Source organism: Manacus vitellinus, unplaced genomic scaffold, assembly GCF_001715985.3.
Source record: "Manacus vitellinus isolate BGI_N305 unplaced genomic scaffold, ASM171598v3 scaffold_3_pilon, whole genome shotgun sequence".
Lineage (NCBI taxonomy): Eukaryota > Metazoa > Chordata > Aves > Passeriformes > Pipridae > Manacus > Manacus vitellinus.
In genome coordinates, this window is record NW_021940535.1 from 28317301 (window position 1) to 28344300 (window position 27000).

At 36.2% G+C, this 27000-nt stretch overlaps 1 protein-coding gene across 1 annotated transcript in view; it reads left to right on the top strand.

Moving 5' to 3' along the window:
- The first annotated feature begins 488 nt into the window (after positions 1–488).
- THSD7A (thrombospondin type 1 domain containing 7A) overlaps positions 489–27000 on the top strand; it is a 268216-nt gene continuing 241704 nt past the window's right edge. The window contains exon 1 of the mRNA XM_018075615.3: positions 489–566. The gene's annotated coding sequence lies outside the window, so the exon portion shown is untranslated. The remainder of the gene's footprint in view (positions 567–27000) is intronic.

The following is a 27000-nucleotide window of genomic DNA, read 5'->3' on the forward strand; positions in this document are numbered from 1 at the left end:
CTCAAGTTCATGAGCCTCAATTTGTCTTTAATACCCTTAGATTTTATGGACCTCCACTGCAGTCACTGCATCTCTCTTTCATGATGAAAAATACTTTTTTTAAAATAAGTTACAGTATAATCTTTGAATCCATGTTGTTATGCCCCATGTTTTTTCTAGTTCTTCTGCATCTCTGTAATGATGTAAAGCGAACAGCAACCAGAATTTGAGCTACCAGGGAGCTATGTGTTTTTATAAAGTCACATTATGATGATTCTTGCTTTGCTATCTAAACCTTTTCCAATTAAAACTCCTTCCGCTCAGTCCCATTGCCAAAATTGATAGATTTTTCTCAGCTGCTGGACGTCAAGGTGGCATTTTCACATAGTTGTCCTTGATGATTCTAAATGTCATCCTTCTAAGCTGCTATAGAGCTCATCTCTGTTCGTATGTGGTTGGGGTTGTGTGTGTATTTTTTAACACATTAGTTTACATTTATAGGCAGTGGATTTCACCTATAATTCAACTTTCTACACTTGCAGTTTTGAGAGCCTTCTGCAACTTTGATCATTCTGAATTATTAGCAGGTATGTTTTTCCTTCTTTATCACTTTTTTAACAGTTACCTTTTCTTCTTCACTTACATGTGGAAGTGTATATATAAACACATCTATCTAGAGATAGATTATATGTATTATATTTTGGATATTGTATATCCATATTATACATTTATGATATATTGTAACGAATGAATACATTTCCTTTATAGATGTATTTGGTTGTAGCATCAACATAAAAGCACAGACATGTTTAATCTTAGCCTTACTAGTAACTTTCATATATCCTGCTTAATTATTGTACTGCCAGTTTCATAAAACTGTGGAGAATTTCCAATCTAATTTTGTAGCCATTCTTCCTCCTGTTAAAATTGTATCAATGTTATATGAGAGCTAATTCTGGGGCCACCAAATCTGAGACTTTTACTGAGGTGCTTAAAAGTAACAGCTGGCATCACAACAGCTTTTTAATAGTCCCATATCCACCCGAACAAAATCCACAGTGCGGATTCACCCAGAGACAGGAATTTTTGGGGGGACCCTGGAATATATTTATTTTTATGAAGTTTAAACTCTGTAAAGCTCTGGCTCTGTAATTTTAACTTATGCTTCAGTGGAGTGGAGCGGTTGTGATTTATGAAGATTTCACTGTAATTTTGCAAGTTTTTGGAAGTAGCTCTCTGTTAGAGAAGCTCCACAACTGGAACATATAATTAAAGCCCAGTCTGCACAAATCAGCAAAATTTTTGCCCTCTCCATTGCACCTGTCTCTCATTGTTCTCTCTACAATTGTTATTGTATCTTGAAGATTTAGTTGAAGAAATACCAGATGCATTCATACCTTCTTAAAAGTAGTACCCTGTGGTACAGGAACTGCATATGGACAAGCAGTGTCTGTATGTGTGCATTCATCACAGGTGCCAACACTGCCATCAAAGTGTGTTCATAAGCATGGGGGTTTGGTGAAGGTATGGGAATGTGTTGTGGGATTTGTGAATCCTCACCTGGGGGTAGAGGAAAGCTTTTCTGTCCTATGTGCCCTGCTCTTACATAGCAAAGCAGCAGGGACTTGCTGGCAACTGAATACTGTCTGTGGGCAGTATACTGTTGTGGTGAAGGGGAAGGTTAGACCCAGGTTAAAATTGTTCATGTGCTGTGAAGTGTTAATTTGAAGTATTTTGTTTGAGAGAGCTGGCTTGTTGTCTGTATGCAGTACTAATACTGCTTTATGTCATACCTGCAGCCTGTCAGATATTCAGAGGGCTGTATTGTTGTTCCATATTGTTACTTCTTGGTAGTTGTGTCTTTGGATGTCCTTCCATGGTATGAATTTCTAAGCACGTTTAAAATATGGCTCTTAGTCTGTGGTGGATAAGGACATTCTTGTTTTCCTGACAGTTGAGTGCAACAAAGTGCCTCTGTTGAGTAAATTTCAGTTAAGAGTTCAGCTGTGTCAGAACAACACTATTAAGGAATATTGGACTCTCAAAACAAACCAGAAAAGATTAAATAATTTTTTTTTCCAGCTGAGAGGCTACATTAACAGAATAAATAAAATTGAAGGGAACAATTACCTCCTTACTTAAATAAACTAGGAGAGTTTTTAAAAATGTGTTTGAAATCTGGACGTTGCTTTTCTTTTGTAATGCAATTAGATCTGGAAAGATGTGTGTGAGATTGACTCGATGCCACTCTGTGCTGCAATGCTTCCAGGAGGAAGCTGTTGCACATGAGAAGTAGGGTTTGGATGGATTTCTTTTGTTGTTTTGAATTTTATTTATTTGGGGGTTTGTGATTTTGTTTTGTTTATTTGGTTTTTCTTTTCTTCAAAGAAATGCTTCTTAAATACCTAGTATTTATTTGCTATGACCTCCTGTGTGATATTGATTATAAGTATATTGGGTACATCTGCATTTCATTTTAAAAAGAATGAAAAAGCATTGCTTAATCTTGTTGAATAATTGCACTTTGTTTTCATTCTGGCAAAAGCTGCTTCTTTCTAGAAGAACCAAATGTCTGCATGTGTCCTGAAATGGTCCCATTTACTGGATCTGAGTACTTTTGTCTGAGTTCTGGTTCAAACAGTGATGGCAAGACTTAGTCTGAAGATTTTTGATAACAGTAGGAATACATGTGGAGAATTATCTTGATTTAATCTCACCTGTCAGCTCTAAAGAGTTGTGCTTTTTGATTTGCTGTCTGTTAATTGGCTTTTCTCTGGGCAGCACAAGATGAAAAACTCCCCTTGTAGGCAAAGTCAAAAGCCTGAGAGGGCTGAGGCTAGTGGCATTTCTTATCAATGGCCTTAGAAGGAGCCAGGATAAGCCAGAAAGGTTGCCTGTCTTCTTCAATTATGCCATTTTCTCCATAGCTCCTCATCTGAATGTAATGTTTGTTGGTGTTAGAAAGAATCAAAATAATTAAGATGGAGAAATGAAAGAGTCGTTGAGTATTTATCATGTGAAAGATAATTAAAAACTAACCCCATGATTAATAATTTAGTATTTATTAAATTATATTGAACTCAGTCTGTAAGAAGAGGAAGGATCTAGCATTTTAATTTCCAACATAAAAAAAAAGGAATAGTTTAATGGATGGGCATTTTTCTGCAAGTGGTTGTTGTTTTCCTGCATTATATATCATTCCCACTGAAACAGACTTGCTTTTCTGTATATTCCTGATTGTTTTAGCCTTATAAAAATTGACACAATACTTGAAGATATGATGTGTCACATCCTTGTGGTCCTTTCTGGGTAAGATTAACATCTGCCTTCACTTTAAGCCAACCAGAAGTTGTAGAGAAAGTGCTGAGCACTTGTTAAACTCTCAGCGAGACCTGAACTACTTTCCTTCAGTAAATTGTTCTTGCTACAGGTTTCCCTCTGGCTTTAATGCAAAAAAGGATGAAAAACTGCTGAAATTTAATCATTTGCTAGCATTTGATCAGCTCATATGATCAGCTGACTTCAAGTTAAGTGTTCTGTGTGTGACAAGTTTGCCGAATTTGTCCTTGCTTGGTATCTTGCACAGGCCAATGTTGTAGTACTGATCCCTCTTCAGTCCCTTGCTGTGAAAAATGTTTCACTTTCTTGGTTGATCTAGATCATAACCTCTTGATTTTGGCATTTTTGTTGTCCTGTTGCTTGTGGCACTAATACAAGTTTCTGGGGCAGCACATTATCCATGAGCCTTGTGTTGGAAAGCCCTGACCTGCTCTGGTGTCACTCGCCTGTGGGCAGACCTGTGACAGGGACCCTCACTGTGGCTTCAAGAGGACAAGCAGTGGCCAGAGCTGCAGTTCTATAAAGCTCAGGGCCACCTGAGCAGTGAAGAAACATCTCTGACAGCTTTTGCACCAGCTGTCATTCACAGGCACTCGAGGAAACCCACGAGAGAGATCCGCATGTTGCTCACCCAAAGGTGAAAAGCAGTGGTGCATGGTCTGGCCTTGCTGTCCTCCCTGCAGCTGCCTGAGGTGGGGAGCCAGGACCCTTCAGGGCTGCCTGTGCCTCTCTAGCTGGCAGAGATCTTACTGCCATTTAATGGGCATCCCGTATCTCCCTGAGGTTGTGGCTGGCTCCTTCATCGCCTTGATGCCTGCAATCCACAGCACGTCTCTGCAGTACCACACTGCTTGTGACTTGTCATGTTGGTCTGCTGGCATGGACATTGTCCCTCTGGGGATCCTGTTAGCAATGCTGTCCTCAGGATTGTTTTTCAAGATATGGTTATCAGTTTAATTTGCTTAAAATTTGCCACAAGGAGAAATAGGCCATGAGGACTCTCTTCCTGGAAGGAATTTCCACCAGGCAAAATCTGTCACAGAGCATTAGCTGCTCACTGTCACATTGTGCTGCTAAAAAAAAAGAGCAAGTGAAACTAAAATAGTTTCTCTCTCTCAAAATTTTACTCCATTATTCTATATATTACATGTGCTGTTAGGAAGATAGGATTCTTCAGGAACCATCCTGTTCTGGTTGCTGCTTTAAATCCTGAAATCTCAAGTCTCTGATACTTTTGTCTCTGCTGTAGATAGTTTTGTTGTTGCATAAAATTGTGAATTTCAGTGGAGAGTAAGAAGAAAATGAGCTCTTAGCATTCGGTGAGCCTTTCCCACAAAGTGGGAAGCCACAGAGTTGGTGGATTTAGTACACCAGGGTGAACTCAGTGAGCCCTTGAAGTTGTCTTTAATGATACAATTAGTCTTAATACTTGGTGGTGGTTATGCAAATTTAGAGACTAAAAAAATGCACTTTTGTAAGATCTAGATCCACTGTATCTAATACTTTTGGCTAAATTTGGCATGAGATAAAGTTTGCCTACTTGGACTTTCTAGAGGCACTTTTTTTCTGTGAAGTGCTGACAAGAGCTAAGCAGTCCTCAGTTTTCCCCTGGAATCTCTTAAATTAGTTGGTCTTAAATCAGTTCTGGTGGAAGAAGACTACTTCATAACAAAGAGATTATGTATTAGTTCTAAAGGGTAGATATGTAGGTTTGAATTTGTCTCTTCTTGAGGAATTTTTCTCTAATGTTTAATACTCAGTGCAAATTTAATAAATAAAATTCATTTTGTTTGAACAGATATCACAATAAAAGAATAATAAATAAACATTTATTGGTGTGTGACAGGAGGAAGATCAGGAGAGAGTGGACCTGTAAGGCTTGGAATTTTTTGTTGATTTTTTTTTTTCAAATCCATGATAAAAATGATGCTACGCCTCTTGGGCAGACTGCGTTAAGGTACCACCTGATCAAACCCTATCACTCTTTACAACAAAGCACCCTCATCATTGGCAAATATTATAAATTGTTATTAATGATTACTTTATGTTTGCTTCTGGATTCTGTAAGGTCGAGAATAGCAAAAGACCCAGACTAAAAGGATCTGTTGCTCCCTCTTAAAATCAAAGAAAACTACATCAGCACCAAAAAACCCCTGTGCAGCAGTACTGTTTAGCAATTCCATGTCTGAAATTCCAAGTTTTCTTTTATATTTGTTAACATAGTTTTCATTAAAAAACCTCATATGTTATTAAAATAATCAGTCTTAAAAACATTTCAGTTATTGGCATTTGAGATATTGCATTTTTGTATATAATTGCATGTATTGTTGATGTTTCTATGACATTTGCAGAATCAGCGTCACACTGAATGTAAATCTGTGGGTTATCCTTTTTTTGGTTGGCTGATTTCGTTTTAAAAGAACCATTTGCTTTCTCTTTTTGCATGGTGTTACTTTGTAACTGTTTGGACCCTTTTTAAGGCAACATTCAAAGCTGGGGAACTCTGTCAGCATTTTTAATACTTTGGGACGCATGCTTTCTGCTTCTGAAGGCTTTAGAGTATTTTATCAAGTAGTTGTTATTTAATAACCTATTTTTTAATAAATAGAACATAGTTGTCACTGATACATCATTCAACTTCCTTATGATACAGGAGAAATACATTTTGAACGCTTCTGCCTTCTGTCTCCTAAAGAAGATCAAAAGATTAAAGTTCTTAACTGTAAACTCATTGCTTGGTAACTTAGGCGTGCCTTTCATTTAACTGTGAGAGCATCAGTGGAGTGTGTGAATTTGTGAAAGGTGATGATTTCATGACCAGACTAGCCAGGAGAATTTCAACTATAGCCTTAACAAGTCCCGTTATTTTTTTTTTTTTTTAATTTGATGGTTTTGGTTTGGGGTTTTTTTGTGTCTAATGAAGCTTGACCTAATAGATCTCTATGTTTGTTTAAGTGTAAATTGAGCTGATTTAATTCATCTTTTTCTCACGTCTTAACTGTGTTGGTAAATTGGGTTCTGCTAGAAACTGGCATATGGAGAGAGTAATGTTGAAGAGTTTTAGGATCTGCTCTGTGAATTCCCTTTGAGTTGATTAGAGCAGACAGCTCTTGGCCCTGAAATCAACATGACTGCAGAAGGGATTTGGGTTACTAAGAAATGTCACAACAATACAAGTGTTTCATTTAAAAAAATGGATTGGCTTATCTTAGTTAAGAGGGGAATTTCTTTAAAACACACTTTTATTTTAAGAGGTGCGATGTATATTCCAATCAAGGTCCTGTGGATATTTTCATTATAGTATCCACACATTTGGGAATATTTGAGATGATTGGAAATATTTAGATTATTTTACTACTTTCTTTTTATGTCTCTTTTTATTTAATGCTTATAAGTAAGCATTACAATATTTTTAACTTTTTGATTAAGAAGAATTAACTTTCTTAATTAAAGTATATGTTCCATGATTTCAAGTACTTTTTTATGAACTTCTAAGCAAATGGTTTTACTACTGATGTTTCACTACTCTATTAGATATTCCTAATCTCTGTCTGCCATTCTCAGGTAGGATGGTAGTATCTTTTTACTCAGAAAACTAATCTTGGATACTACAACTTTTGTACCTTGTACAACTTTTGTATAGTATCAATTCTATCAACTAATTGATACAATTAATGCAAGCCTAGTCTAATTTTAGAGAAACCATATATTTTATTGTTTTCTTTCCTGAGCAGAATCACAGTAAGGAAAAAAAAAGCTGGGAAATAAATCCAATAACTTGGTGAGAAACAAGTGCCACAGGATCAGCTCAGTTGGTTAGAACATGGTGCTAACCTTAACACCAAGATTTGTGGATTTGATCTCCCTATAGGCTATTCATTGAAGAGTTGGACTTGATGATATTTGTGGGTCCCTTCCAACTCAGATTATTTTGTGGTATCTCATCCAGAGTAAATCTTTTGAAATTTCTTATTTGGGGCAAGTAATATTGACATCTTTGAAAATTTTAATATAAGAAGTTGAAAATAAATATTTAGGCATCACATCATTTAGAGAGATATTGTCCTTACTTTTGGGACTTTAGGTTGGTGTGAAATGGTTTATTCCTGTAAGTAAAGCATATTTGAGTTGGTCATGTTGGTCCTTATCAGGTTTTAACTTACAGGGAAGCCAAAATGCAGTATATTCTTTTGTCTCTGATCTCATCAGATGATACTTTCCTCTTCTGGAATAAAACCACCTGTCAGCCACTTGTCTCCTGATTTTTGGCATGCTTTTGTGACTTATCTGTTATAAAGTGTACTCTGCTTATATTTCTCAGTTGGTAAGGGAGCTTTTTGGACCTGGGTAGCTTAGCCACCTAGCCTAAGTTCTTCAGCTCCTCATTTTCCTATGCTGCCAGGATCTCAGTGAGCCTCATTTCTCATCTGTGTGTTGGTGTCCTAGGGTCAAGATGCCAGCTGTCACACATGGAGTGCTCCCTGATGGCTAGTGCACCTCTAGGAGCACCCAGAAGACAAGCAGCTGGCGAAGGTTCGAGCATGCCACTGTGGGAGCTTTTACCATGTGAATAATACTGGTATCTCTGGATTGATATGAAACCACTGTGTAACCAATAATGTTCATCACTTTCTCCAGCACAATTAGAGGAAAATTTACATTTTACATTTACAATTTACATTTTATAAAGTAATCATATATACTGCAGTAAAATTGGACAATCTGCTGCTTCTTCCCTGGAGAGTTGGGAGAATAAGCAAAAAGTCACAAATGTTTCTTGGATGGTTCATTACAAAATTATTTATGATAGTAAGTAGTAAAGAAGTAACAAGCTTAGTAAATAAGGGAAACCTGATTTGACAAAATAAAAACAAAGTGCCAGTAGAATTTGGTTAAGGAGTGTCCAACGCTGTTCAGGTTCAAGATTTTCGGGTAGGTATTGTGACCAGACATGTGTCTGGACTATTTGGCACTGATGTGTGGACAACCTTCTGGCTGCCTACTGGAAAATCTTCGTATGTGTAGTAGCTAACTTGTAGTTAACATCCACTCAGCAATAAATATATTGTTGCCTTGCATTCCTGCTGTGACTAATTTCTGTAGATGTTTGTGTCAAGAATGCTACTAGGTGACCAGCTGGAGAGAAAATGAGTTTTATCACAAAATCATGAGTACAGAGTGAGGTACTGTTCATGAAGCAGTACCTATCAAAATATTTCACCCCAAATTTACCCAGTCTGAGATGTGACACTGTCTATCTTATGATAAACTCTTTCAGAGCAGAGGGAGCAGGCTTGTGAGGGGCTATCAAGAGGAGATGTTGGGGTGGGTGATTGCAGGCTGGGGTGTGTGGTCCTCACTGCCTGTGTGGTGCCACTGATGGGAGCCATGCAGGAGGCAGTTGCTCCAGAAGTGACATCTCTTACACAAGTTGGTTTTCTGCTTATTTCCTACTGAGATGCTTCTGGATCCCTGATGGAACCACTCGTGGGGGCTTTGTACTCTAGGTATAAGTGACAAGTTGGTATTGAGGCAGAGCCTTCAAATTGTGTTTTATTCATCAGCTGTCAGAAAGCGTGGGACTTCTTCCCTGAGCAAATGGTAACAAATAAAAGCCCCTTGCCTGTTGTTTGATAAATGTCTTTGAAAATCTCATGGAGCCTGTTAACAGTTGGTTTTGTGTTGAATTGTCCTCAATATAGTCCTGGAAGTTACAAAAATAAATTCTATCAGTTTATCAGGAAGGAACATGAAAAGGAAGGTCGGTAAGAACCTGTGAGCAGTCTGTTATAACAAATGAGTGCCAAGAGATGTGGGCTTGATTTAGGGTCTTTGCTACCAGAGAGCATTATAAAACAAGTATTATAATTTGATCATAAAAAGAGTAAGTTGAAAGATGTATCAGAAATCACGAGCAGTTGTGGATATTATTTGTGTTTGGCTGACAATATGTGAGAGAGAGTATGTTATGATACATCCTTGTCATTCAAAGGCTTTATTTTTAGTCTCACTTTCACAGTTGGTTTCATTATCTCCAGCGCTATAAATCATTCATACACCATAAACCATTTAAGCTGAGCATGTTTGTTCCTGAAGTATAAACTGGAGTATAAAATTCATGGTAATCTTACTGATATCAATTTCTCCTTAGACCCAAATTCTACTTCCCTTAACTCTCAAGTTTTCTCCTAAGTAATTAAAAATATAAAATGATATCTTTATAGTAACCAAAAGACTTTCAATATTAGTTTAACTTATATTTTATTATTTATTTCTTTAATTTTTTTAAAATTTTAAATTATTTAATCCTTTTGCTGCTTTAGACAAAGATGTAATAATCTGGATTGATATGAAATCTTACAGGAATTTTTATAGTAAATATTGTTCAGTCTTAAGGTTTCCCATGATGGCCAAAGGTTGAAAGAATGTTGTAACTGAAAGCTTTTTAATGAAACCTAAAGGAAAACAAAACTGATTTTCTAGTACTTAAGAACTCTACAAAATGGCTACTCGTAAATTTTGAATTACCAGGTTGTGACTAGCATATTGAGTCTGTTTTTTTCAGACTCACAGGTGAACTGCAAAAATGGACATCACCAACAGGAACACTGCTCTTACTTCAGAAATGGCACTGTAGTCTGTTTTCCATATCTTAATGCTTTCCACGAGAGACTTGGATTTTTTATTTTTAATTATGTTTTTAATACATAACCTCATCCAGGCTAATTTTTTTCAAGGCTTCCAAAGAGGGATTTTTCTAAATCCTCCTTTATCCCTGTCAGCCAGTAAACCATACTATGTTTTCCCTGAAGGTCACAAAGAAGGAAAAAAAAATGGCATTTAAAGTTTTTTCAGCTTATGATATTCTACAACAACCTACTTGGTTTGCTGCAATATGTGCTCACTCCTCACTGTGGCTGCAATTTAGCTAGGGAAATTTTTAAAGGAAGGATCCTGTTCTATGAGTTCTCTTGTGAAATTGTGGCATCTTTCTCTATTGTCACTCAGGAATAAGATGATTTTACACACCATTTATAGCTAAAATTGGGAACTATAAGGTATATTTTAGTGTTTGTCAATACAGTTTTACAGAAATTCCAGTTATTGTCAGTGGAGAACTCTTCTTGCATAATAAATGAATTTAGAAACTGCCATTCAAATACCAAAAAAATGTTTAATTTGAATCTTTAAAAATGGGCCACTGCAAATGAATTTAATTAGGACATGCTGTCCCAGAAAAACTCCTGCTTGACTTTGAAGATCTGGAACAAAAGTGGTCATTAGACAACAACCAGCTATCGTAGAGAAGAGGCAGCAGGTTTTTTGGTTGTGCTTTCTTTTTTTTTTTAATTTAAATCACCATGTTTACTTTTTTCCTTTGTGTAAATTTGCATACCAGTTCAAAGTATAGCACAGTTCAGCATGAATAAGCCTTTGTTAAGGTGATGGAAAATTGGGCAATTGTTGAATGTAGTACTAGCAGCACAGAACTAATGAGCATTAGTAATACTGAATGTTAAGTTTTTAATACTTTTTCCTCCTCCCCTTTCCATAACCATTTTAATTTTTAATAACATGTAGTTGAAGGAAAATTATCAGAGAGTGCAAAAGCTCTCCTGAATTGTATTTAATCAGAAAAAGTAATGTTTCTTCTCTAGTGCCTTACATGTTAGTGTAGGCATAAACTTTTTAATACAATTTAACTATAAAGAGTGGGTTTTATTCCTTCTTGTTTCAGAAGACAAATGGATGACACTGTGACTTCCATTTGGTGTAGCTCACTGGAGTTTATTTAAATCCACTACTCTCCATACTGTAGGCATAAAGGTTTTTTTTTTTTTTTAAACACAAGAATAATTTCTGCATTCACTCTTTTAATGTGTAGTGTCACTGCAATCACCCAATAAGATTTCAGGTTAATGAATGACTTTCAGGAGAAACAGCTTGTCACATCTACTTCCAAGTTGCATGTCAGCCATTCTGATTCCCAAGTCAATGTGAATTCATAAATAACAGCTTGATTTTTTTTTTGGTGGGTTGTGTCTGGTTGCCTTTTTTTTTTTTAATGGACCTCTTGGACATCTCTGAAATTTGAAGTGGAGATAATCTAGTAGCTAAATAACCTTGTTCTAATTCATCCCAGAGACCAAAAACATGGTTTGTATTTGTGATTGTATGCTCAGAAGAAATGGTTGGAAGATAAGAGATGGAAAAAAATCAGGAGATGAGTAAGTGTGAAAGTGAAGGGAGAATAGAAATAGAAGTAGACTGTCCTCTTGAATGCTTACCAGGAAAACCAGAACGGTAGTTTTGATCTGAAAGTTCAGAGGTGTAGAACTTGTGCATAAAATCTGTGGAGTGATCCCACTTCCAGCATCTGCAGAGGAGGTGGCAGGCAGCTGAGTGGTGGGGCACTGAAGGAGAAATGATACGGTGACAAAATTTGAAAGGTGTGGTAGACATTCTAATCACCTTTGGGGTTTGTGGAGGATGTCCATGCTATTTTGCTTCTGTCAGCATAGCACAGTGAAGAGATGTAGGGATGTGGCACAGCTTGCATAGAACACATAGCTTTATCTGGGCCTGAGAATACCTATTGATTTTGTGTGACTTAGCACTTTTCTGTCATATCAGGTCCAAAATAGGTCACTGGCAGGTAAATTACATCTTGCTTTTTCCCCTCCTTATTCTGATCACTAAGGTGTTTTCAAAACCCAGAATTTTCAGTGGGGAGAAGAGAGATTAGTTAGTAAGTGCTGAAATAGGCATCCCAAAGTCGAGGTTTCACACTCTACATTTTACATACCAAACCTGGAAGGTAAAACCTTGCTGTGCTGGGGTAAAACTGTGTTTGGTCACTTAAGGAGAGAGACAGCATCCTGCCTTTTTCTTCTGAGCCGAATTGGAAGGAAGGATGGAGATAAAAGTGGGGCAGGGTGATAAATCTGGAGAGTGGGACTTGCTGCTTCTCCTACCAGCACAGGGCCATTGTGAGGGACTCTCATTCTCTGAGAAGATGCTCTTCCTGTAGTAAAAGCTACATGAGCTGAGGAGAAAGTAAATAATTAATGTCTTTCTCTTTGCAATGTCTCTTGACTAGGTAAGGGAAAAAGCTTTGGTGGTTGTCTTGCTGGAGGTGGAAAAAATACCATGCCTTGATGATCTGCTTACTCCTAAACATAGTTTTCTGCCTTCATGGGCTGTGTTCAGAGCAGTATAAAACTAAGCTAGTTTAAATTTCCTTCAGCACTCTGTCAAAACAAGTTTCAAGATATTGCGTGTCATATACCAGACAGCTTTCCTCAAAAGTGATGCTTCTTTTCAATGCTAGTGGTAGGTTACTTTATGAACTGAGCTTCTGAAGTTAATCACAAAAATCAGAGTAAGCCTCAAGAGGCTCTTTTAAAAGAGACATTTCAGGTGTCCATATGGATAGATTATTTTAACCTTTTAGTACAATAAAATGGTTTTATTCAGTTAAAACTATCTAATTAGATTCCTGCTTAAAGTCTCTTTTTCTCCATAAGAAGGCAATAGTATGTCTTGACTTTTATTTTATTACAGTCTGGCCTATTTCATAGCATTTAGCTTAACTTCATTAGAAATAGAGAGGGCTTAACTTGGATAGAAGCAAAGCTTGGTTTCTTACTTGTGTTAATAAGGCAGTAATGTTTCACTGAATAGACCCAATCCTATGAGGAGTGAGATCAAGGGGAACATGAATTATCATGTTGTGACTTAAGACTAAATGCGTGTAGCTTTTGCACAAAGATTGATGCTGTGAATACGTGTAATAGAAAGACTGGAGGAAGTTGGAAAAGATAAATGCATGTAGTAGACCTTTCAAAGACCTCTCCACAGTGGTATATAGGCAAGGGCAGCTCATACAGATCAGCCCATGGTGCCCCTTGGCTTCAATTTTGATAGGTGTATATTTGTTGTAGCCTAGAAGTCAGTATAAAGTGAAGAAGCTGTGTAGGACCCTGCTTGACCCTAGCAACCATTGGCATTCATAGGGACCACAGCTATCTGTTTATCCATTAAATAGCACCTTTTGTGAAATTCACATTCTTCATGACTTTAAAATGACTAAAAGCACATTCCAACAATCGCAACTAGTGTGTCACTCAATGGGATTTGATCCTATTAGGGCTGTACATGCAAGGTAGCTCTTGGAAAAAATCTTAGATGCCAAGTCTTTCTTGGATTTCTTCCATGTGGAATCCTAACTGTGACCTAAATCAGTGTTGCATAAGATTTGTTATGTGATAGATTAATTTTTTAATTGTTATAGTTGCAAGAAACAGATTTTTTTTTTCCCCTCGGTCTGTCCAACTTCTTCATGGCCAACAGGAATTCTGAACTTTTGAAAATCCCAATATAATGTCCTTTTTAAAAGGATTGGAGTGTCACGTTGAAACTTTTGTATGGTTCTTCTAAAAGCAGAAGATTCTTAACTATTTCACTCATTGGTCAGAGAGTATTGGATAACATGGCATGGATAATGAAAGTTATTAAGATGTTTTTTGGCTGTTGTTGTTAAACTAAGACATAAGAATATTTCTCCAAACTGAGATTTTGAAAATTCTGTACTTTAGAGTTGATTTGTTTTCTTAAGCTTTTTTGTTCAAGAGTTTAAAAAACGCAGGAATAATTTAATTGTGAAGTTCCTATATTTGTCTTTTATGTTAGTACATAGTAGCATGATTGATGAGTGTACTGTACAAATATTACATGCAAAACTTGGTTGTTTACCACTCATAGACCGTGTCCAACTCCTGTATTCAAGTTGTTATAGATGAAATTATCCATTGAAGTTCATGTTGCTGCTCTCCTGAGCTTTAGCTATGGCATCTTTTGTTAGTGTTTTGATCATTCATCTTGCTGAGTGCTGTTGTGAAGCTGTTTGGATTGATCTAGGTTCTGATTGCAGTGGCGTGCATACCCTGAACTTAATCTATGTTGTGTTTATGGATCAGAGACAAGAACTTTTTTTTTTCACATTTTCCAACATTTTTCAGAAGAACAAGTACTCTTTAATGTTTCTGTAGGTACCAGTTCTGGGTCTGGATTTAGCTATTTCTCTAAAACTCTGTAAATTAAATATGGAACTGAAGTGGTTAAGATTACCAGAGACCAAGGCAGAAGTTTTTACCCACTTGGTGATGCTCACTATTAGTAGCTGAACACTCTGTACAGAGATCTGGTTTGCATCTTATCACACTCATTTTCCTGGCACCTGCAGGAGTAACCTAACCAAATAATAGAGCATAAACAAGGCAAGTTGAAATTAAACTTTACAAAAGAAACACTAGAAACATGGAGTTCAGAACAAGACAGCAAGAGTGCTATCTTGTTTTTTGGTTAATTTAATGTTGTTATTTTAAGTGCTGATTAAAGTTACTGGCTGTAGAACATTACACTCAGAGTACATTGAGCAGTGTTTGAACAAGTGACTTAATGACCATGCGCTGTTCAGTTTATGTAATTGGTGAGTGGTTAGCAAGTTACTTAGTGCCTGCTGACAAATACAATATTTTCAAGCTGGCAAAGTTTCTTACCTTAATTAGGATTATCATGCTCTTATTGGCCAAAATAATTTCTGTAATTAAAATCTTTCTTATGTCTTTTCTGAAGTGTAGTAAAAGAAAAATGTTTTGATATGCTACAGAGCATTTTGTAATCCATCAGTATGATAGAATGTGTGTAACACAACTTTATTTTTTTAAACCTTAAGATAAAGGTCTTTTCTCCCGCTGGCATTTATAGAGTGACTAAAACCAAAATACACAAGGAGAAACTGTTTTATGATCCTATTAATTTTATGCAGTCATCCTTAGGATAGGAAGGTGCATGCCTGTGCATATTTGTGTGTGTGTGTATTTCCTAGCTAACTGGTGTTAAATAGCAAATTTTAATTCCTTATTCTGTATCTGAGCTTACCTTTATAAAACTCATGTGGAGATGAAAAGCAATTCTGTGTATGGCATCATATTAATGCTAATTTGTGAGTTATTACTTTAGAGTGTGGGAGCATTTGTTCAACAAGTTTCCAATACTCTTTAAATACAGCCAAGCCTTTCCAGCCTGAAAACTGTTTATTTGTTGGCCTTGCAGTTGTGTCTGTGCCTGTGGTGACCTCAGGTATTGTAGCACTGGGCTGGGGCTCAGGGCTTGGATGCAGTAAGAGGCTCCATGTAGGAGTGCTGAACAAGGGCTGAGGCATCAGTGGCTGCCAAAAGCCACGGTGTCACCTCTCAGCTCTTTCTGGCTGTGACTGTCCCGGAAACCTTCCTAAAACATACAAAAATAGTGCTGTGGGCCTCAGCAGCTGTGGGCTTCCTCTGTTTTCAGCATTCCTGGCCCCAGCCATCTCTTCTTGGTGGTTGTTCTCGCTCTGCTCCCTGGTGACTTATCACCCCAAGGGTGTTCCCTGACCCCTCCTTTGGAGAGTCAGAAATCTATACAGATAAACACATTTCTGAATGGAAAATAATGCAGCTATCTGCATTGCATTGTGTTCCCTTCCCTGGAAGTGTTTCAGGGAACATGGTTATGTGCATGATACATTAAGCCCTAAATAAAATGAAGGAACTGAATTATGTATCTAGCTTTGGTATTAATTCCTTGCTTGATCAAGATAGTGGGAGGATGGTGAAATTGGGTTAAATGCAAGATATGTATAGAGCCACATGCCATTGGTACAGTAACTCAAAACATTTTGTTCCTCACTTGGCATTAATTGCCTCTTGGATGGTAAGAAGGTTGACTTGGATTCTTATGTTTAACAATCAACAAACTTGTCAATAATCTCACTGAATAGGTTAAAATGTAGTATTTTTTGTAAAAGAACTGTGAACCTTTGTGATGGCAGTCAATCTGTGAAAGAAAAAGTAAATAATTTGAAATTTTTAATGGAAATCATGGTATTGTGTGATTTTTTTTTTTCTTACTATTTTAAAAATTATTTTTAAATGCATAGGAGGACCATATTCATCTAATGATTCCACTTAATAGAAAAGTAATATAAGGATACAATCATGCTCCAGGGTATTTGAAAATTGGCTCAAGTTTTCTAAGTAGCTCAAGGCATTTTGACAAGATAGGTCAAGGGCTGTTGCTGTTCCTGTGACAAATTCATGTCACATTTTGTAAGATAAAATTTACTTTTCTTCCTATTACATACTCTGTGCAAATAGGAGATACCTGTCATTTAAGAGATAATGAAGAGATAGTTATCTGTGGGTAAAATTTATCTTGTATTACCTCTTAGCTATTTGTGATAACACAATGTATATCATGTTATGAGGTTATAGATTATTAGGTCAACAAAAATAAATAGAAATTATAATAATTCATGTGAAATAAAAGATAGGTAAAATCCAAGCACTCTGTCCTGCCATTGAAACAGGTGATTTTATTTGAGGTTCAATTTCATCACAAAACTATTGAAGTCATCTTACAGGCATATTTAAGTGCAAATTTGTTAATAATTCTGTTGTAGTCTTTCACTAGAAGCAACCTGAAATAATAGGGTGAGGTTTTTTCCACTGGTTTTAGGAGCTGTTCACCTCACTTGCATCTCATATTTACTTTGCCTACTATGTTTGAAATCAAGAACCTAATTTTTAATGTACATTTTAATGGCTTGAATCCTGGAGATTTACTTATGCCACATATGTCAGCTAGACAGTGTGAATAAAATTCATGAGCCAAACTGTATGTCTGTGGACATTCAGTCAGTTCCAGTGCACTCAGCAGGATTGCACAGAACCAGTAGAGATTAGAATTTTTTTAGTATGCTCTATTAGCATATATTCTTTCATTAAGAACAATAGTATAACATAACAATAGTATAATTCACTCCTTTCATGAAATCACAAGGATGTGTATAATGAAAATGATCTTTATGAGATTTTTTTTTTTCATACATGATGAATTGTTTATAGAGTCCTTTGTGTACCAACAAAAAACCCTCTCACTGGGAGAATTGGTTTGGGTGAGTATGTTAATTCTGAGGCCAGACTAAAACTGTGTGCTCATACTAATCAGTTAGTTTTTCAAAGGAATTCCAGTAAAGTAAGTAATCTGGGTCGAAGATGTAAGCAATGCTAGGTACCCACCATAATTGAAAAAAATTGCTATGGGCAAAATTTCGTAGAGTAAAATGGAACAATAAGTTTTTCTAAGCCTTCCCTAGGGAAAGAAAAAAGAAGACCTTTGACCTAAATTTACATTCTGAGAAAGAGAAAATCCATTTTAATTCCTTCCCTTTAAATCTAATGTTACTTTTCCAACACTTGGTTGAAACCTCTCTTCTTGGAGTTAGCATTCTGTTAAGACTCTGTAAACACTGCAGAGGCACTGGATGCAGTAACAATCTCTCATTCAAATTTAAAAGTACTAGTCTGAGTCTTTCAGGATTCTTTTTTAGTAATACTTGAACTATGTGGGTTTATATGCTTTCCTGGTGTTCTGTATGTCCATTCCTTTATACACTATTTCTTGTAGAAGATCCTAATATAAAAATGTTCAACAAAATATGGCTATTGAATACACAAGAATATTGTGAATATTAAAGATGGGTGTTAAAACTACACATACCAAAGTCTAATTTGAGTACATGTGTGAGAGATTTGTGTCATGGTTTCTCTGCCTTCTGGGAGGTAATTATCGTGACAGTTTTTTGTTAGAACACTTACAATGATTATATGAAGTCATCATTGAGAGACTTAAAAAAAAAAACTGTTAAAGCAAGTGAAGTTGTGTTGAAGGAGAGAATCTGCAGGAATGATTCCAGTGTCAACAAGACCTATTTGGTATCAGATTTATCTCTGTGCACAGTGGCTGTGGAATGAAAGCCTCCATGGGTTTTGGGTGACCTGGTCAACAATTCCATACAATAGAACTGAGCTGTGGTGCACGTAGTTTGCTAATGTGTCTTTTTTTTTTTTTTTTGTAGAGAACAGTAAAATAAGACCATATTATAGCCTGAAATGGGTTATAGAAGTTGAAAGCTTTGTGATCCTCAGGCCTTAATTCAGAAGTGGTTTTGAAGAAATGGAATTTGTGGTTTCGAAGAAATGGAATTTGTGATTTCTGTTTAAAACTCATTAAGTTCTTCTTATGGTTAATAGTGTGTTTTATTCAAGGTGATGTTATGGGACAGCCAAAACAGTTTTTAATTTAATGTTTGTTTTGTAGATTTGTCCAAAGTATAAATGGCATCATCTTCTCAGTTTCCTGACATCTACAAGTGCACCAAGCTGAGAGTTAGAGCTAGAGGAACATCCATTCTTGCTTTCAAAATTATGAAGTAGACAAATGACTCAAACATTTTCTTTACTGATAAGTGTCCTGCTTTTGTCCAGAGGACTTGGATCCATAATTCTGATTGCATAGACTAGGGGAAAAAATATTTTCTGTCTTCACTGAAGCATTCTGCAGCATAAGATACTAGAGTTTAAGAGGTTAGTTAATTGCATAGTCATTCTTGCTTTTTCCTCTAGTGAATATTCAGTATTGTCTTACAAAACTGGCTGAATCTCCTTTAGCAAAGTCTCATGTGAATGGCTCTGGGCTTTGCTCTCCACTGTTCCAGGGGAATAACAACTCTTATGGTAGCTCATAAAACACACTCTGGCCTGAAGTGGTCAGGCAGTTGGACTAGATGATCATTGCAGGTCCCTTCCGACTGAAACAGCATATTTTATTCAAACATGAGCTGTGGGCTGGTTCTGCACTGAAAATGTAAATAATACTTTCGTACTGATGTATCTACCATTGTCCAGAGTGTCTGGGTGCATGCATTCCTTCTGGAGTGTAGCTGAATGCTGCCTCCCCGACAACAGTGGGAGAAGATGGCCCCTTGGAACAGGGTAACTTTCTCTAGACAGAGAGCAAAAAAAAAACTTTGTGTTTCAAATAAAATTGTGAGCAAAGATGTTCAAACCAGGTAAAAAGAGGGCCCTGAGAACCTGAGACACCCTCTGAGAGACACTCTGGTCAGTCTTATGTAGAGTTTGTGGGATGCTTATTTCTAGATAGAGATTGAACACCTGGCCTATTTAAATAAGCAAAGCAAAGGTAAAAATTAAATAGAAGTGACCCATACAGTTGTTTGTGTGTATGTATATACCTATATTTAAAACCCTTAGTTTCTCTGAGTTTGTAAGGAAGTTTTTGTCTGAAATTCCTGTCATTTGGCACATTAGATAGAGAAGTAGTTTGGAAGTCGAGGTCCTGCTGCTTTTACAAAGAAATGCATGTGCTCAGTATTATCAGCCTGTCCAGAACATGCCCATATATGTGCTAGATTCCTCTTCAGTGAAACAGAAGTCACTGAATATTTCTAGGTACGCTGCACTGAGGGGAATACGAAGGGCATGACTTGTCATACTCTGTGGTATGGTAGGCATGTGTCCTAATCATGCTTCAGAAAGGCTTTTCGTATGAAGCTCAGATAACACACAATCTGTTTCAAATCAAGAGTTGTTTTCTCTTTTCCTCAGTAGTAGTCTATCACAGTGACATGAGGTAGGATTTAGACCTTATTTACATCCTGTCTATCTTCATTCAGCTCCAGGAATCAGAAAAGGCCATTTTAGACCTTAAAAAAAAAAAGCCCTTTCAGTATCTTTCTATATCATCTTGCTTTTGTCAGTAAAAAAAGGCACTTCTGTGTTGTTATTTGGCTTATCATTTGCACAGATTTTATGGTGCTGTCGCAACTTCTAATAACTTCAACAGTTTTTTCTTTTATTAGAATAGAACCAAGTGACCCTTGATCAACAATTTTTTGTAATTGTTTTATTTTGTATTTTCCACACTAATCAGCTTCCAGATGTGCATCAAGCTCTTGTGGTCTATTGTTGAGCCACACATTCAGATGGAGTTTCATATTTTACTTCATTTTGTATAATAGAACATAACACTATATGAAGTATCAAGACTTTTAAAAATAGAATTTCTACAAGCTCCACTAGCATCTGGACTAAATATTCACATAGAGCAGTCAATTTATTTAGCAAGTTCATATTTGGGGGCTTGATAGAAGTGACCATATAACCTGAGAAATCCTACCTGATATTCCTACAAAGGTGTGACATAAGTATTTTATGTATCATTTGTGGGGAGCGGCATTTTAGAAAATAAATTGTAGTTTGGCATATGATTATACTATGAAATAATTTTACTTTGCTTGATAAAAAAAGTGAGGCTAAGCATTGTCGACCAGCATGGAAAGAACTATAAGAACAAAAATATTATTCCCTCTTCAAATTGTGAGAACACTCCATTTATTCTTAATTTTCTTGGAGTTACTTGCAAGGATTTTTGGTCTAACCAAACCCATTTTTTTAATAGATAAACTGACCTGAAGTCACTGTTGGTTTTGTTGTTTAGCTACTGTCTGTGCTTTTTTCCTTGGCACAGTAGCACTTACATGGTAAATATTTAGCTTCCATGCCTTGAAGATAAAAATTCCTCATGGGTGAGTCTGAAATGCTTATATAGACAAGAACTAATGACCATCACAGACCCACGCTTTCTGAAATAGGCAGAAATACTTTGTTTTGACCTTGTTTTCTACAACCTAATGGCACAGACAAGTATATGATTATAAAAATCCCAACATAAAGAGAAATGCCTTCCTAGAACAACATGCTAGTTGCAATTAGATCTGAAGTTTGCTGGATCTGTGTCTGATAAAGTACTGCTTTTACTATTTCTTTTCTCATCTCCAGCCGGGTGTGTGGGGGGAGTAAGAAGCCACTGGCCTTGCTTCCCTTAGGTCTTCTGGCTATCATAACTCTAAGAGGATACATTTAACACTACCCAGAACAAACCTCTACTGCCCACATTTCTTCTCTAGAAGAAGAGGACAAGGGAACAAAGATGATAGATGGTTTTCATATACTATACTATGAGAGAGATAAGGAAACCCGTGACTTCTGAAAGAAACAATGGTCAAAATAAAGAGCTTGTTTTCATCCTGTTTGTTCAGTACCTGATACTTTAAAAGTGCAGGTATACACAGTTAATGATCTGAGGAATTCCATTTCATGCACTGCAGGAGAGTTGGAGAATTTCATCTCAAGTCCTGCATCCTTGAGAGAAGTCCTGCTAGCTCTGTGTTTGCAGTTCAGCACTTTTTCTATAAGGGATGAGTAGTGATATGGTGGAGATGGAGTAGATGCTGTAGTCCTGGATGTTTCTCAGACTACACCCCAGGTTTAAAAGCAAGTGGTCAGTGTTGTTCTCCCTGAACATGCCATAGGGTGGTAATTTTTTATTTCTTTTTATTTTCTTGTACAGGTAGGGATACCTCATATCCCTTAGTCTTTGGATTCAGAAACTGGTGCTACAACCTGACAAATACTTGGTGTGTGTGTTTTTTGAAGTGATGTGATATAGACTGAAATATAAAATTTATTTTTCTATTAAAATCTGTTTAAAAGCTTGCCCTTTGCAAATAACTTTCAAGATGAACATTCTTTTAATTTCATATCTGCAGATACTAGCATGGATGAATAGTTACTGGTTGTTTCTATTAAGCCTCAAGTCAACTTATTAGAAATATGAGTAAGTATTTTATATTTTATTTTTAGTGAATGTCATCAAAATAAGAAGTGTGAGGAACGTAGATACAAAACTAAACACTAGAAATGTGCAGAATAATGTGATCATTTGATAGAATTCTATCTTTGAGAATTAAAAATCCTTACATTAAAATGCTTGGCAATCAATGGAATGGTACGGGTTTTTTGGTGGTGTTTTTTTCATATTTTATTTAATTTTATATTTTTAATTGAAGAAATGGTTCACGTGTTTTGTGTACTTTTCGCTGGAGTCTGGCTGAATTAGAGTCTGGAAATTAACTGTTGAAAATGTTTTCACTGTAATGATCTGCTGTTATCTCCTGTGTTGCTTAAGATTGAGTGCAGTTGTGTTTGAAAAAAAGGTAGCAAGTTTCCACTACAATGAAGCTCAAACAAATAATGCTTAAGTGAAGATAAAAGTTCTTCAATGCCAATAGATTTATTTTTAGCAATGTCAATCAATAAGCAAGACAATGCAATATGCAGACCTCCAAATGAAAAAAAATCCCAGCATGCAGAAGAAAGAATGAAAGAATATAGGAAAAACAAAACCAGTTTGTGTATATGGGTTTTGACCACTTATTTAAAAATTAGGGTTTTTTTTTAGAAATGATTTATGCATTGTCAAGGCTTTGTTTTGTTTTTTTTTTTGTTTTTTTTTTCGAGCAAGGGAAGGAGAAGAGTTGGGGAAAAGTAAAAGGAAGAGGGAATTGGTTTTGTTTTTAAAGTATGCATCCATCAACTACAAAGCATAAAAAACCTGCAGTGTCTGGAATTTCAAAGTGATGTGTCTGCATTTTCTCATATAACTTTTTCTTTCCTTCAAGAAAACTCAATATTTTGATGTGTATGAAGAGAATTTCTCTGCCCAACATTGCTCTAGACTGGATTTCAGTACTTCATATTTGAGACACAAATGCATTTAATTGGAACTGCTCATGAAAATACTTACAGGTCATAAATTTTTCTCTCTTAGAGTTCATTGATTCTTTTTTTGCATTTTTAATGCTACATCCCTTTTCTGCTTCTGCTTTCTGAAGTGTTCCTCCAGCTCCTGCCAGATTTCTGGGCACTCAGAGCTCTTGACCATTCCTATATTGCTCAAATGTCTTTGTGTAACTTGTGTGTTTTTACCATTTCCAGTCATAGCCTTTGGTCTTTTGCAGATTAATTTTTTTCTTCTTAATATGGAATTTACATGGGAAGGATGTTTAAATGAACTTAGTTGACTTTGACATTTGCCTGCCCACTGAAATCTGCCCATTTTTCTTTCTCTCTGTATCTCTATTTATACCTTCCATCACATATTCTTTTTAGCCTTATGTTATTCCCTTTATAGGCAAATTTAATTTGTTATTTCAATTTTAATGTTTTGAAATGCATTCTTCCTCTGAAGAGAAGTGATTGTGTCCTGCTTCTGCAGAAAAGAATAAACCATATAATGGTCTTGTACATCTGAAATCAGTTTTTCTCAGTAACTGCAGACAGCTTAAAAAATGTCATTTAAACCTTTTTTTTGTTCATCACTGTTTTTAGGCTTAATGTTCCTTTGCATCTGAATGTTCAGGTTCATTTGTATTCATGGTTATCAAGTTTAGCTAGCTTTTTGTCATCTTATAAGGATATATTTGACTTATCTTTATTAATCTTATTTCTCTTCAAGCTTCCAGACATCATGATCTTTATCGTACGTTCTTGCATTCTTATGTTAGCAGAGTTAGCATATCAAAACGTTGCTGCAGGCTTATCCTGAAAAAGGAATGGCACTGGTTTCCCAGAACCACTCTGCGAAGCTGTAGGGATCTGGCTGTAGGGAACCATGTATCTCCCTGCCTTAGTCCTTTATTAGGATCACATGGGGCAAGGATTTCACTCAGTATTAGTGCTCTTACTTTTTGAACCAGAAACACTGCATTGTATCACTGTACTAATTTTACAAGGGGTTCCTGGCTGATTGCAGCCCAGAGGCCATCTCATGCTATGCAATGATTATATGCTTTATTTAAATCTGCTGTATACTCTGATCTTATTTCTTTGATCTCTATCATTCTCAACTATGTGATTTGAAATATTTGAAATATTTGAAACACTGTGGGCCTGTCTTCACTTATTTTCTCACTCATTTAAAGATAATTAGATGGGAAAATTATTAATGTTGTTAATACCCTAGGATTTTTAAAAGAATACTGTGCTTCAATGGAAGTTCTTCTTTCCCTTAGCTTTTTACATCAAAAAATTAGTTAGGTAAGCCAGGGGTTGCTAACGCAGTAATGCTTAAACATAACTCTTCAGTTTTCAACTTCTTCAGAGTTTAGAGACTGGAAAACAGCAAGAACTACAACAGTTAAGGTTCCAGCAAAATGTTCCACCTTGAAGACAATAAAAAACAAACCTTAAGCAAGTGAAAAAGGGACTGATGTAGATGAAAAAGGGACTGATGTAGATTCTCTTCCCTTTATGTTGGTTCTTGCCCAAATGCTATAGGCTTACACTTCCCAAGTTAGTCCCAGCATGGTAACTCTTCTTGTTTGCCTTTGCTGTAGTAGAGTGGGCTGCCAGACAGTCAACTCTAGGTGAGACCCCTACACCACCTCTTCGGTTGTGGACACTGGTGGTCCTTCCTTAGGTGTCTTGCTTTGTCCAATGGAATGATGTAGGGGGTTCATTACTGGAATTGATATTTGGGTACAAGAATGCTTATTTACAAACCTATATTTGTAATAAGAGCTAAGTTACAAAAATATAGTACTACAAGTTCTTTTAGCATTACACTGAACAGTAATTAATCTTTTTACAAACTGCAATAGACACTACCTTTTGAATTTGGTCAGTGTGACCCCAAATTTTCTGAGAGCCATGCTTTCTCTGTTCCTGTATATAAAGGAAATGGCTAGAACAGGCTGTTTGAGGACCTTCATTTTCTCTAACCGAGGATATCATGGTTTGATTGTAGCTTTCTTTTTGGATGATCCATACTCCCAGAGATTATGCCATTGGAGATCATATGGTAATATTCTTCCTCATTTTTGTCTTCAGGCTTTAAAGTGCTGTTCCCTACCTACAGCCTTCTTAATTCAGAATGCCTTTGCAAAATATGCACGTAAATATTGCTAATTCTTTCAAAATTTATAATGTTTCTTAGTATCTTTCATAAGGAGTGATCTGTTTTCATTGCCTACAGTGTTGTTGCTCAACACTGAGTTAGCATAAGCATCACTTAGAGCTGGAGGAGACAAAGAAGCACTTCAAGGTGTCTTTCATTTATTCTAGATGTCTGCTTGGAGGGTGACTGACTTCATCCATAAGATGCATTGCCTAGGATGCTATCTTAGATATCTACCTTATATCTATTTTTAAATATATTTTGTGTATGATAAAACATTAATCTGAAGACAGTAGTGTTCAGAGAGCAGAACCTTCACTTGACAGTTTTAAAATTTAGGGCAGCTCATTGCACAAGAGCTTGGTTTAGATTAGGTAGGTCAGCGTTATCCCAGGAAATAGGGAGATATATAGAAAAGAATGCAAAGTACTTTCTAAGATGCTGGAATATAAATTTCCTGAAAAGAATGTATGGATGAGAGAGATTAGTGTTGGAGGGGGCTGGAATCTCTTCACAGAAGCTTGACATTTAAACCTGATCTGCTAGAGAACCAGTCATGAATATGAAATCTAAATGTCACTTCTGTGTTTGTGTGGGTTTGTTTCTTTATATTGTAGATATCCAAAGCTGTAAAATATGGAATCAAATTTACTATAGCAATAAAGTTTATTCTTTTTTTTTAATGTAAGCAATGCCAAAGTAAGGAAATCATTGGAGTGACTACTGAATTGTAACTGTCAAAACTGGAAATCAAATAATTGCAGGTGGAAAGCACTTTCTGAAATTAATGCTGAACATTTTCATTGCTCTTAGTTGGACTTGCATGGTTAAGGCACATTATATACCAGTCAGTCTGGTTCATAAACTTTTACAAGCCTGAGCCTTTTTTTTCTTTTTGATCACAGTGTACTCCAATATTTTCTTTACTATCAGTGTGATTGTAGAAAGCAGTGATTACTACTGATTTCTTCTGGGTGACTTATTGTACTTACTTTGGCAAGAATGGCATAAATTGAAGACCTTTAGCTATCTTAGTGAGCAGTTTCTTTAATTCTTTGTCTCCCTAGAACTACAGTGCAACTTAGTAAAGTCCAGGCATTTCCAGCCACCACTGACACCTAATGCAGTGCAACAGCTAAAGCTGAGGCCAGCAGGTCGACCAACTTATAATGCTACCCACAGTGTCTTGCTTGCTTGCTAGTAATTCCCAAATCTGAATATCTATGCATAGTTTGTTTTAGGTAATAAGAATATTAATCTGGAAATGAACCTCTGAGATGCAAATAGAATGTGCTGAATAAATATCAATTATTATTCATTAAAATGCAAATGAAGATAGGCACTTTAGAGACAGTTTAGATAGTCAAATGAAATGAAATAAAAGACAAGTCATTAGTAATTAGACACTTATAAGATGTGTATAATATTTTACCATGATTGCTGGACACAGATGTCATAAAGCTCTTTTTCCTTCAGCTTTATGTTGCAGACTCACAACAATTTTTGTCTCTGATGACTATTTAAAATATGCAGGTACTGCAGCTCATACTTAAATTTTATTAAATGTATTCTAAGGATAACTCTTTCCATGGCAGTAAATTTTACTTATACGACTTGCACTCACTTTAATGAATTCTGTCGTTAAATCCCTGTATGCTATGAAAAAAACCCTACTCTCAGTTTACAGAGCACAGTGGATGGGAATATTTTAGTTTAGCACTTAGTGAGCGTATGTGTTCTAGGTTTACACAGGCTTTACACTTTCAGCTCAGTACTCAGGAAAACAATTAATCCCTCTACACACAGATATCAGTCAAGTAAGTAAGAAAAATGACAATGAAAATTTTGTGAATTTTTCTTCTGAATGATGTGGAAGGCTCGTTACAGTAAGCCCTCAGAAGGATGTTGCTCAGTTAAGGATGATTTGTAGTGACTATTTTGTGTTTAAAGTGCTATCGCAAAATGTGAACAACAAAGTTC